Here is a 13,975-nt window from a genome sequence, read left to right as displayed (position 1 = left end):
CATTATTATTTATTAAAATTAAAAAAAAAAACTTTAAAAAAAAACCACCCATCACCACAGCCCTACCAACGCAGCCGAACCCCCACCTCCACTGCCAGCCCGCCGCTCGTCCTTCGCCGGCATCTTCCGTCGCCGACCCTCCGCGCCTCTCCACCCCGACGTTGCTGTTTTCCCTTTTCCTCGAAACCCCTCCCATCCCCCTATGCAACCACCATAGAACCCTTTCCCCATTCCCATAAACCTCGAATCGCTCCTTTTCCCACCCAGTGTTTGGGGTTTTTCGGGAGTGGGGGAGGCTTTTTTACGGGAGTTTGGAGTGGTGGTGGTGGCTGGAGTGTGCCCGAATCGTCGCCGATGCTGGCTGTGGTGAATGGATTGCAGCTTGGCTGCACTGGCTTGCTGGCTAGCGTGATTAGGCTTGCTGCCAGGCTGCGTCAGCCAGCGCGCTGCAATGGCTGACTGACTGGGCTTCGGCCTGGCCACGGCAGCAGGCTGCTGACGTGGCTGGGAGCAGCCCAGTCACATCCTGTTTTTTATATTAGGAATTAATTATTTTTTTAACACAAAATTAATTAAATATTTGGTTAGGATTTATTTAATATTTAATTAAGAGTTATATGAGAAATTAACCGTGTTTAAAGTTTTGATTAGAAGTAAATTATATTGTTAAATGATTTTATAAAAAAAAAAGTTAACCAGTCATATAAGTTGTAGATAAAGATTTTTGTTTAAAGAAGACACCTCCCAAAGTTTGTGTTACTTAGAAATAATCAAAAGGTTGACTTGTTTTTGGCGGATAGCTCAAGTTTGTATTATTTTTGACAATTTTTTTAAAAATTTATTTATATCAAAGAATTTTTTTAGGGAGGGATAGTTCAAGTAGTTAGAGTTTCCTTCCCGATCCCAATAGTTCTTGGTATCGATTCTCACCCCTGCCCTTCTGGCTCTCTAAAAAAAAATTATGCATATCGTGCACAATTTCTACCCTACTCCTGGAGTACCGTGAGCATGATACTCCAGGGTCAAATGACGTCGTTCTATTTTTCCCTTCATTCTTCCCTATTTTCCCTTTTTTCTTACTGCTATACTTTGTTTCCTCTATTTTCTTTCAATTTCCGTGAATTCAATCAATCTTTTCTTCCAATTGCAATTTCTGTAAATTAAAAACAATACTAGTTTAAAATAGAAGAACATAAGATATAGTTTATTTGAATATCACATGTTTAAAACAAAATAACAATAGACTTTAAATAGAATAACATCAATTTGTGTACGAAGTAACACAAAATAACACATAACTTGATAACTGAATAACTAAACTTCTACTGAAAATAACAACAATATTAAACAAAAATAACAATAACTTAACTCAAAGGTTAAGACTCAAAGGTTAAGTAGAATAATAAAAGGATACATTAAAATAACAAAACAACACAATGTAAGGATTTCATTAAAATAACACATGATAAAAATAAAATAACATTAGGCTTAAAACACAATATCATCATTTATGAAACAAATTAAAAAATGGTGTTTTAGAAAAACGTGAAGTAGTTCTGCCAAAACAAATCTACTTCTAAAGACTAAAACAAAACATGATGATCAAACCAAAATAACATTAGATTTTAAGTAGGATAACATTAGATATTAAGCAAAATAACATGATTTAAAGAAAATAATAACAAAACACATTTTAGAAATATAGATTTGACTTCACAATCAAAATAACATAATATTCAATGCTGAATAACACAAGCCTAGAAACAAAATTGATCAAAATAACAAGAACTTATCTATAATTTTGTTTTTAAATATGCAATTCTTTCATCTAGTATTTCATTATTATCATTTAATTGGTTTACCATACTTGCTTGTTTCAATTGCAAATTTCATGTTATAAATGTACAATTGGAAAATAATTTATAAATAAAATTAAACAAATACTTACTTCTCTTGATGTGCATTTCAGTAAATTATGTTGTTTTTGGACATGATCTTGAAGTTGAATTTGGCCTTCAATGGACCCCATTGAAGAAAATTGGAGGGCTATTTCAAATGGAGAGAGAGAAAGTGAACGTAGTGGAGCAGAAATTAAATGAAATGATTTGATTTTTTTTCATCTACCTTTCTTTTATATATGGAGTTAGGAGTGCTTCTTGTCGCATAGTCCCTATATGCATTTGTTGCATATAGGAGGGCAAAAGTGAAAAAACACATTCAGAATGGTACTTTTTATAATTTCAGTGTTACATTTTTTGTACTATTACACATGTATATTGTACCATTTATGCCTTAGTAGTACTATTATATGTCATAGTAGTATAATATTTTGATGTACTATTTACATACTTATTTTTACTATTAGCATGATATTTATACCACTATAACATTTAATGGTACTATTTACCTATTAAATGGTACTTTATACTCCAACTACAACTTTAACTTTATTAATACATTGCCATCTTATATGCAAACATTGCATATATAGGAACTATGCGCTAGACCTTAACTTGGAGTTAGTATCATGTTATTTGCTTTTCCTAAGTTATTATTTTGTCAAATTTAGCTTTGAATTATTTAATTTCGTTAATTGGATTTTAATCCCATTTATTAGATTGGGCCTGGGCCCTAGAGTACGGTACTTTAAGAGTACCTAATATTAATGCTCCATTGGACGGGGCTAATCTAGCGAGTTGCGAGTATATAACAATTTCTACCGGTTTTGGGGAATGTCACATAGGTTGACGTTGGCGCTATGTTTTTGATTTAAACTCTCAAACCAAACAAACCACCACCACCTTCCTCCATTGCCGATGCCTTCTCTTCTTCAGTGTTATGCTCTCAGACCATCGCTATGAACAAAGAAAACGATCCGATTCAAGAAGATTCACTGACACCCGAACAACGAGCTCGAATATCTCTCAGGTTCAGAGCTGCCAAAGCCCTTCTTGCTCGCAAAAAGCCTCGCTTCCCCCCCCCCCCCCCCCCCCCTCCTTCTGTCCCACTCAAGTAAGCTTTTTCTTCCCTCTTTTTGCATCTTCCCCTTTTTCTGTTTCCCGTCAATTGCTGTAATTCAGTTTTAATTTCATCATTTCTTTATTCTGTTAGGTTTTATAGTCGGTTTCGAAGAACAATTGTATTAATTTTATTGGGATTATGGTTCATTACTCAGTGAATTTGATGACGACTTCTTAATTCACTTATATTAATCCAAAAGATCCCATGTTAATTTGTTAATCGATTCTAATTTTTGTATCAATTCATAATTAGCAGTACGAGAGAGTGAGGGATAGCTCAAGTGGGTAGAGCTTCCCTTCTAGTTTCAGGAGATTCTCACCCCCGCCCAGTATTTAAGTCGAGATATTAAAGTAAGAGGTTATGTCTCTCGTTTATAATTGTGATTGGGGTCGGATGTATTTTATTTTGTGATACCGAGCAACACGAATGATGATGAATAGCATGATATGGAAAATACTATGAATTGGTTGAGATTGTAGGAAGCTTTTACTTTGCTATTGGTTTTCGTTTAGTCCGTGTGGCATTGCAGTCCGAGCTTGCTGTATTTGTGATTTTTTGTTCCTGAGAAGAATGGTTCTATATACTTGTATGTGATAGTTGCCAGTGTATGTGTATCAGTGTATATATCATTCTGTGAATTTTTGCACTTGTTGTAGGACTACAACTAAACTTGGTAGTAGCTGTTCGACTTGGGTTCCTAAGACTGAGAGAGTCCCACTGAGGGAGTTGCAGAAACCTTTGGAGTCTGTATCTGCATCAAGGGTATCCAACCAAAATGACAACAAATATGTTGGGGTATCTTCGCCAATGCGTAGTTTTGCAGATAGGTTATTGGATAGTTCGACAAGCGAGAGCAATGGATGCTCCAGGGATGAGAGTCTATCTACTCCAATCAATGAACAAGTGCAACGATCTGAATCCTTTAATGTAAATCACTGCTCACCAGTTTCCAGTGTTCTTGATGAAGAGTTTGACTCGTCAATTTTTGAAGAAATCGATTTATTGCTTGATGGGACTCATGGGGGTTCAGCTAAACAATCTGAGAGGGAAGTAGATTCCAGACAGGATCATATGCCAAAAACTGAACCTGATGATGGGAACCACTCCAATACGAGGACCTTCTTTCATATTGAGATTGATAATCTACATGATGTTCAAGGTGATGTTTCATCACCTCTCATGGGGAAAGTAAACATAACACTATCAAAAGAGTGTTCAGGCATGCCAGAATCTTATTCTAAGTATTTGGAGTCACTTAATGAGGATCAACTGGATGCTGCTTCTACTGATGCCTCAACCCCATTGATGGTTGTAGCTGGTCCAGGAAGTGGAAAGGTCAGCCACAATCTTCTACTTTTTACATCTTCAAAGTTATTAATTCTCTTTAGGTGTTCTTTCTTGCAGTTATGCTGATAAAACACTATTATGTCTTATCCTATACATTTTTTTTTTTTTTTTTTTTTTTTTTTTTTTTTGAGTGACTATTATAAGTCTGAAGTATGAGGAGTTTTGATGTTTAAGCTACAACGATGAAATGTTTGAACTGTTATGTACCACAGATGAATAATTGATTGTCTATTCATCCCAAAAATAAAAAAAAAGAAAAAAAGTCAGTTACTTTAAACTATATCATTCCTTGAGTAATGGCCATGTGGATCCAAAAGGACCAAAACTGTAATGTGTTAGTATCTACTCACCTACTTTTAATAGCTCTACTTTTTAAAATTGAACTATATGTTTGTATGAACTAGACAGAAAATATGATAATGTTTTGTTGGCTCTTTGCAAATGGTCTGGTACTAATTTGATAAAGTAGAGGTTGTAGTTTTGATGATCTCTTTTATCTTCGCCATGTCGGAAGAAAAGTTTCCTATTGTTCAATGTATTCTTGCCTATCATGTAACGTCTTGAAATGATACTCCCATAACTATTATCCTTTGTTGTCTTTAAACTTTCTTGATTTCGTTCTTTGAGAATAGGTTCCTTCAAATCCTCTTCCATCAAAGATGAGGACTTATATAGAATGTGGGAAGTGTAGTTTTGCATCCATGTTAGCTACACCACCTACACGCTTTGTGTTTACAAATTACTAGTAATTTTTTCCTGTTTTTATGTATCAGACATCGACAATGGTTGGGCGTATTTAGATGCTGTTAAATCAGGTAATGCTCTCTTATTCCTAATCTAAAACTGATGACTTGTAACAGAACCAGGTCTCAGAGAACTGTTAGGCTGCTCAAAAAAGTTTTTATTTCTTGCTTACTTCTTGGAGGATTTGTTTAGGGCATTGGTCCATCCCACATACTGGCAATGACTTTCACAACAGCAGCAGCTTCTGAAATAAGAGATCGGGTTGGAGTAGTAGCTGGAAAGGAAGTAGGCAAAGCATTAACTATCAGCACCTTCCATTCATTTTCTCTGCAACTCTGTCGTGCTCATGCAGATAAGTATGTCAGAACTGTGTTTTGCTCACATTTCTAAATTGAAGGATTTCAAAATATTTGAATAAAGTTGACTGGTTATTGGGTTGGATACATGATAGAAATTGTTTGAATTTGAAACACTTAACTATCATTTGTTTTTTCAAAAAAGTGTTGTTGCAAGCATCTATAGCATCCTTACCATTTCATAATGATGATTATTTTGGATTACTTATAACTTGAAAGGAAAATATTCATGCTTTATGAAAATTAAAATATTTTTGATAAGACATTGATCTTTTCCATACAGAAGCAGCCTGACTGACTTATTTTCATATGGTAAAGTACTGTTGGTTTTACCTAGTCTTTTTAACTACCTCCATGTCTCCATCAGATTTAATTGTTACATTGCTAGTTCATATTAAAATTTATGCTGCCCTAGTGATATATGACATCATAGGAGCTAGCCTAGTTTGTGGTTGAAATAGAGACATGACATTTAACTTTGCAAATATGTGGCAGAGTAATATGTGGCTGATTTGTAGGGTTTAGGAGCATTCAGGTTTATAGTATCCCCTAACTTGTTATTCTGGCGCATCTGGTAAATTTCTTGAAATTAGAAGAACCACTATTAGTAGTATTGATTTTAAGTTCAATCAAGGAGCTTTAATTTGTGGTAGAAGTTTCAAGGGGACAAATTAATACTATTTTGGTGATTCTTGTTGTAATAGTATGTACTCCTACCTTCTTGAATGTTCGACTCACTTTCCGACGTTCCTGTTTTAGGGTGTTTCCATAAGTTCTATTCACTTTTCACTTATTCAATTTTGGCAAACCCTTTAACTATCTTACCCCTCTTGCTCCTGTCCCACACTATTTATACTTTTCCTCTCACTATCTCACTTTATTCACCTTTTTCTTGTACCACCTGCCTTTTTCGTTATCCAGCCTTTTCTTACACTCATTCATTTATCCATACATTCCTAGATACAAGAGTCTATCAACGTAAGTTGAACTTTTGAGAATTAATGTAGTAGCTAAAAAAATGTGTAGAATTTTCAAAAATTTGAAATTAATTTACACAACAATTTTTTTTATGAGCTATAGTATTAAATCTTGTAAAAGGTTGAGTGCACAAAGTCGGATAAGTTTTCAATCTCCAAATGCTGATATTGACTCGTGAAGCTGTTAATTGGAATTGAAGTAATAGGGCTGAGTGATTTGGTTTATTTTAAAATAAGATAGATTCAACAGTTATGTTTAAAGGTTAAATTGTGTGGTTAAAATTTTTTTCGCTGACTTTCCATATTTTTTAATCAATTTCAACTGCTAGTGATGTATCCTATGTCAACTTGCTGCCTGTGAAGACTTGGTTTTTGTTGTCTTCTTAGGTTATTTGGCTGTCTTAATAAGATTGCTTTGACCTTATAATCATAACTCTAATTACTGTCGATAGTGCTTATATGTTAGTGTGCTCTCATTAGAATTTCTTCTCTATCTATGTGAAACAACTCTAGGTTGGGTCGAACATCAGGATTCTTAATTTATGGGCATGGGCAACAAAGGAGAGCAGTTATTGAGGCAGTCCGTTTAACTGAAAGCAATAGCGGAATACAAATTCTTGATAATTGTGAGAAAAATAATTCTGCTGATGATATAAAGATCCAGGATTTCAAGGAGAAGTCCCAAAAATGGCAGAAATTTGTGACTAAGGTGTGTAAAATTTTAGCTTCTTCTTCCTTCCTTGCAATATTTAGCTACCTTGAAATTTTGAAAGGTTTAAAGCTTTGCATCATACTTAGTTTTGTAATGAGTATGGTGCAAATGGTCCTCGGAGCTTATGGGCATGACAAAGGTGCATGCCTTCTAGATATGAGATGCTCCTTAAGTGCCATAAACCCTATAAACACATTAATAGTATGTTCTCAAATCAACTCATATACGAGATTATAATTTGACAGAAGGAAGCATAAGTGAATTTCATAACACATTATGCCTTTGTTGTCTTTTTTGCGTGTTAAGTCCACCATATACTATTCTCTTTGCCACCATGTAAAGTTTTCATTTCTCTTAGGCACAATTATATAGGAAAGAAAATCTAATGGGGATTTATTGTTTAAAGGTGAATAAGAAAAGAGTTTTGTGGGTATAGTTTAATGTTTTATATGAGATTGATTTGTAGCCCAATGATTCCAATTATCTAGTAACTAATCTTACCTATCTATTTGTGACTTAAGGGCCTAGATTAATTGTTTATATGGTAATAAATGGCCACATAGGCACTTATTCAAAAAGGCTTTGCTTGAAGAGAGCATTAGCTTTTGATGTATGAATATGTGAGATTTCACTCTTTGGTTGAGTCCTTAGTGAACCTTCCACTGTTATAAACTACATTATTCGTGGAAACAATCATTTTTAAAGCTTCGTGTTTTGTTTAATGGCTAGTGCTTGGTTCAATAAAAACAACAACAACAACAAAGCCGTAGTCCAAAAATGATTTGGGGTCGGCTAACATGAATCGTCATAAGGAATCGTCCGAAAAGAAAAGGACGTAACAAGATAACCAATTGAAAAAGTTTGAAAAAAGGTATGTAAAGTGAGTAAAAGGAAGAGCATCCAAGTAGAATGTCAGAGCTTTAGGAGAGTACCAAGAATGAATAAATTTTTTTAAAAAGTTTTAAAGGAGCGGTAATAATGTGTGAGTTAAAAAATAATGGTTTTAGAAAGCTATAGCAAAGGAAGTCAATAAAGTTTATAAAACACAAATTGAGTAAAATAATAAAAGTTGATGTTAAAATAAATTAAACAAAAGTATTTATATAATCATGACACGTTGTTGACGTGATTTTTCTCCTTCCATATCGCCCTATCCAACACCATAATTTCCTCAATTTCCAAAGCACTCATATCACTCTTGATCACACTCGTCCAAGTTTTTTTAGGTCTTCCCCTATCCCTCGCGATCCCAACACTTTGCAACTCTTCAAGCTTCCTTATCGGAGCCTCACTTGGTCTCCTTCTTACAAGGCTAAACTACCTTAAGCGATTCTCCCTTATCTTGTATTCAATGGATGTAACCCTTACTTTCTTCCTAATTATCTCATTCCTTAGCCACACATCCATCGCAACATACGCATCCCCTCCACATTCATCTTCTACACATGCCAATGCTTGTTTAATTGCTTTTATCTCATATAAAACTTACAAAAAGCCTTACAAATCTGAAATTCAAGTTATTTCCTTTCCATGTTTAATGGAAAATGAGGATGCAACATTAGAGTGTCCATAGGGGGTTTTGTATTGAAAATTGATAGTTTTGTCAATTAGAGAAGGGCATAAGCTAAAGAAAAGGCATGAAATGACTTTTGAAATTGCAAATGTTGAATGATGGATGATCTAAAATTCTAAATTATGATGAAAACACAGAAAAATTCCTGTTTTTACTTGTTAGGGCTTGGGTTTCTGTAAGATAAGCAGCCATGTTTCATCAGTCAGCTATGATTAAAGGCATTAGATATTAACCTGCATACTCTGAATGATATGGTTATGAAGCTCTGTCTTTCATAAATATTTGTTAATTGATTTTATCTTAAATTTAACTAATCATGCTATTTACTGAAGTGTAATACATGTATGCAAATGCCATAGTCTGCTACATTGGGAAGCCATTGAAACCATTTGTCCTAATATATGTATGTAAAATAATGTCGTTGCACTTATTGTTTCCTTCAAATTATGATGCAGGCTAAAGCATCTGGTAAGACGCCCGAAGAATGCCGTCAAATGGGTGATCAATTTGGAGTAGGTTCCCTCTTTTATCCTGAATTCGCATGGACATTTTCCTTTTACTTTTTGTCACGTCTTTTGTGTAAAATTTTCCTTAAACTTTTGTTCTGATTTTGCGTCAGGCTACAGTCTTGAGCAATTACAATGACATATTAAGATCTTGTAATGCTCTAGATTATCATGACTTGATCAGCTGCTCAGCGAAGCTGCTAACTGATTATCCTGAAGGTTCTCCTCTTGTCTACTAAAATGGGCAATATAATAAGAATTTTTTTTACAAACATAATTTCTTACTTTTGAACTTTTCTTAGTCCTGGAGGAATGTCAAGCATCATGGAAAGCTATCATTGTAGATGAGTTTCAGGACACAAGTTCTATGCAATATGGCCTTTTAAGGCTGCTAGTATCCCATGGACATATAACTATTGTTGGTGATGATGATCAGGTTAATTCTCTGTAAACTCTTTTTGCATCTTGTCTTCCCCATTTATTTAGTGTTTTTTCCCTTGTGTGTGCATGTGTGTGTGTGTGTGTGTGTGTGTGTGTGTGTGTAATTCTGTATCTTAGTGTGAATTGATCGTAAAAAGGGTGATGCTGTGAATAAGCTATGGTTCTCTGTAACTTTATCTTCCAATTTACTTCAGACAGAAATTGAATTGACACTTGTCAAATTTTCTACTGCAGTCCATATTCAGTTTTAATGGGGCAGACATATCTGGATTTGACTCATTTCGAAAAGATTTCCCCTGCCACAAAGAGGTTTGCCTTGCAATTTTGAATTTGTCTCACGTAGAGTGCATCTGCATATAGGATTATAACTTCTACAAGATTTATTTATGTTTCTGTTTCTCATCTTGGGATATACCTTACATAAGTATGCTGCTTTTACTTCAGGTACGGCTAAAGAAAAACTATCGATCTACTCGCTGTATCGTTGATGCTGCTGCTTCTTTAATTCGGTATAACGTAAAGCGAAGTCAATTGAAACAAGCATTTACGGATAATTCTTCTGGTTCTAAGGTAAATTATTCACCTAGTCACATTTGACATGGGCACGGTGAAGCCATTGCTTCACATCCTCTCTCTCTCTCTCTCTCTCTCTCTCTCTCTCTCTTTCCAGTTTCTGTTTAAACTCCTGAGGGTTTTCTTCTTTTCAGATAACATTAAAGGAGTGTTACACTGAGAGTGCACAATGTGCATATGTCGTTGATAAAATACTGGAAACCGTGTCAAATTCCTCAGAAACTAATTGTTCGTTTGGCAATATTGCAATTCTTTACAGGAGGCAGGTTACGTTTATGCTATCCATAAATTTTTTCTTATTTCACTATCTGCTTCGTTATCTATTGAGAAGCCTAACCCCATAAATTATAATAGGTGTCAGGCAGAGTTTTCCAAGCAACCTTCCGTGGTAGGAAAATTCCTTTTAATGTCCATGGTGTGGCCTTCTACAGAAAAAAGGTTCAACAAATTTATATATTAAATTACAGTTATTTTGGATGTTATCTTTTCTCCTTTTATTAATGTTGGAATTTACGACCTAAATGATATGGAAACATTGATGCCATCTTGAATATAAGTATTTTGGCCTCATGGATGTAAGAGTTAGGTTGTTGATGAGAAGGATAAAATAAAAGCTAACACCTTTCCATGGTAGTTTTAGTGACACTATAATTGCTTGAACTCAACACAAGAAGCATGTCCCTATCAATGTCAGCATGGTATGACTTGAATTTTAATATGAACTCAGTTTATAGTTCAAATTTTAGAGAAAGAAACCAAATCAAACTTGACTCCTTTATCACACGAAGTTAATTTGAACCTCATTCCATTTATCTTATGAAAATGTGCACCAGCTTGACTCGACATGTTCACTATTACAACTTTGACCGTTGATGTAATTTTTCGAAGCAAACACCCTCCCTATCCTTTGAGTGAGATGGGTCAATTCCACATTGGAATATGGAGAAACTTCTAGAACGTGGGATCTTAATTGATCTGGTGTGTCTTAGATTTTCATTATGGGTGGTTTAAGTTATGTGCCCCCATTGTTATAATTTTCGTTATCAACAGTGGTGATTTTAGGTTTTGATTGTGATTTGGTGGTGTTTACTTGGGTGGCTGTGAGTTTGAAGGGAAATAAGAGAAGGTTTTCTATTTGTGGTAAGGAGGAAGGTGGTAACAAAGGCTAGGCGGTGGTGGCTAAGTAGACTAAGGTGGGGGTGATGGTAGGGTGTGGCTAAGGAGAGGGGTAAGTAGGATAAGGGTGGGTAAGGGTATATGTATGTCTTTTTCCTTTCTCTTTCACCTCACCTTTATAGACCTGCTATAGAATTGCATCAAGAGGAAGTATTTTTCTTTAGTAAAACTCAAGGGGTATTCTCATGGTGGTCTTGTAGGTTTGTGTTTTAGTTTTGGTAGACAATTTCATATTATTCTATATATTTTTGAATTTAATTATCATTGGTGGTTGTGTTTATGACTTTACGTGTTATGAACCTTAAAAACGTATATATGAAGCTTTTAAAAACACCACTGTTGATTTAAATAAGTCATGGTGTGTTTTTGAGAAATTCATTGGAGTATGGTTTTTATGACACTCCAATGGTGCTCCTTTGGTCTTCATTTTGCTCCTATATTTTAGAAACTAGATGGAAGCCCGTTTGATGCATGGGTAACTTATACATAAATCAGAAAAGATTATTTTCTTAATTTAACCCCCTATAATTTTATGCAACTTATAATGCGACCTTAGTTCACTGATATTTATGAAAATTTAATACTTTATATAATAAAAAAAAAATTATTAGTATGATAGATATTAGAATAAAATATTTAATATAATGTTAAAAGATGTTTTTACCATGTTAAAATATCTTCATTCATCAGATATTAGGATAATAAAATTTTAAATATGAAAAGATATTAATTTGTTTTTAAAAATAATTTAAATCATAAATCCTCTTCGTACTTTATAAATTTTTAAATAGTTAAATGAAAAATATATACCAAGAGTGTTGCATTACTGAAATTAATCTAATTGAATAAAATTAAATCTTTATAATGAAAATTTCATATATATGTCCTGAATAATAGAGGTATATCGTATATGCATACACTACTACAATATTTTTACCATGATAATACATAGACATCTCTTAAATTAAATAATATTAATTTACAATTAAGTTGTTTAACAAAATTTAATGCCGTAAGTAGTAACACAATTAGATTAGGTAAAATAAAACAAAACATACATCTTAGAAAATAATGAATAACAATCAATTTATTTTGTTTACCATCAATAAGCCTTGATATACTTACATTTATTTTTTCAATATTTTGTTGTTAATCAACGAATTAAACCTGGAAAAAAAAAATTCACACCATGAAAAAGAGTAGATAAATAATATTCACACATGTTTGCGTATTTGTATTATATAATTTTAATGAATTAATGCTCGAATATATAGTGTGGTGGATTGGTTGTGCGTGTGTAGTATATATATAGCGTCTATTAATAATTGAAAAAAAAATTATATTTTTTGAAATGATGTAATACAAATCTTTAATATCATCCTATTTTATATATGTGTGGAGTAGCAAATAAATCTCTTATAATTTTTTTTTTTTTTTTTTTTTTTTTTTTTTTTGAGGAATCAATCAAGATAAAAATTGAACATTATTGTTTCAATTTTTTATTTTTATTTTTATTTTTTTAAGAATATTGGTTAATTATTAATAATTTAATTTTTCTTTTTAAATGTTCTTTTTTTAAAAAACAATGGTTTTGAATGTTTTTTTTTTTTTTTTTTTTTTTTTTTTTTTTTTGTGGTTTATATTGCTCATTTTACTCCAACACTCCCAAACGAAGCTCCAAAGAATCCAATCAATGACCCCACTACAATTCCCTAATCAAATTCCATGTCCTGTGGCATTCAATCATATAAATTAACTCATTCATTCAATCCCAATTCAAGTGAAATCAATTTATGAACCCCCAAATAATTAAAAAAAATTAACTTATCAGCCAAACATGTTTATACAAATCGTTTTTTTTATCTGCCACATGTTTTATCTATTTTCAAATATTTTTTAAAGTGTTTGTATATAATACTTGTATAATTAATAGTTTTTTTTAAAAAAAAAAATGGTAAATCCTAATATCAAAAGATCATCTTTAAAAATAAAAAGATAATTTTTTAGTTTTAAAATAATTTAAATCTTAATAAATCATTATTCGTCGTTTTCACCTACGTGGCAAAATTCTCAAATCTTATTCGTCACTTTTCCTTACGTGGCGAGTGAATTTTTTAATTCTAAAATAAAATTCAAATCTAATTTTTAATTGGTCGAAATAATATATTTCTTATGTGGCGCTCCGAATGCTCTCAAAAAATGCCTACTTATTTATATATATTAAATTTATTTCTCCCAAAAAGAAAGAAGGGAGGAAAAACAGAATATTGCGTGTGTGTAGAGCTCTTGTAGTAGGACACCCTTGTTTTTTGTAGATGAGAAGATAAGTTAGGTGAGAAAAGATCGACAATTTAGTTGCGAGGGTCACAAAAGGCAGTTTAATGCCATTAATCAACTCGTTGTAGAGGGTTCTTATAGATGGGGACTAAAATTCTAATATACTTCCTCCATTCTAAATAAGTTGGCGTATTCCTTTTGGGAAATTTCTTTTTAGTTAACAAGTTTCCATTTAAGGTAAGTTTTATATGTTAAAATGTCAATTTTACCCT

At 33.1% G+C, this 13,975-nt stretch overlaps 1 pseudogene across 1 annotated transcript in view; it reads left to right on the top strand.

Moving 5' to 3' along the window:
* The first annotated feature begins 2,857 nt into the window (after positions 1-2,857).
* Positions 2,858-13,975, top strand: part of LOC145566523 (ATP-dependent DNA helicase SRS2-like protein At4g25120) — a 33,426-nt pseudogene continuing 22,308 nt past the window's right edge. Inside the window, exons 1-12 of the transcript XR_014095439.1 lie at positions 2,858-2,928; positions 3,678-4,356; positions 5,142-5,183; positions 5,305-5,468; positions 6,959-7,154; positions 9,186-9,242; positions 9,350-9,455; positions 9,539-9,672; positions 9,912-9,986; positions 10,122-10,247; positions 10,385-10,516; positions 10,605-10,688. The product of XR_014095439.1 is annotated as an ATP-dependent DNA helicase SRS2-like protein At4g25120 (transcript). The remainder of the gene's footprint in view (positions 2,929-3,677; positions 4,357-5,141; positions 5,184-5,304; positions 5,469-6,958; positions 7,155-9,185; positions 9,243-9,349; positions 9,456-9,538; positions 9,673-9,911; positions 9,987-10,121; positions 10,248-10,384; positions 10,517-10,604; positions 10,689-13,975) is intronic.

Source organism: Chenopodium album, chromosome 11 (genome assembly GCF_948465745.1).
Source record: "Chenopodium album chromosome 11, dcCheAlbu1.1, whole genome shotgun sequence".
Lineage (NCBI taxonomy): Eukaryota > Viridiplantae > Streptophyta > Magnoliopsida > Caryophyllales > Amaranthaceae > Chenopodium > Chenopodium album.
Note: the sequence above shows the minus strand (reverse complement) of the source record. Positions and strands in the feature narration are given on the sequence as shown.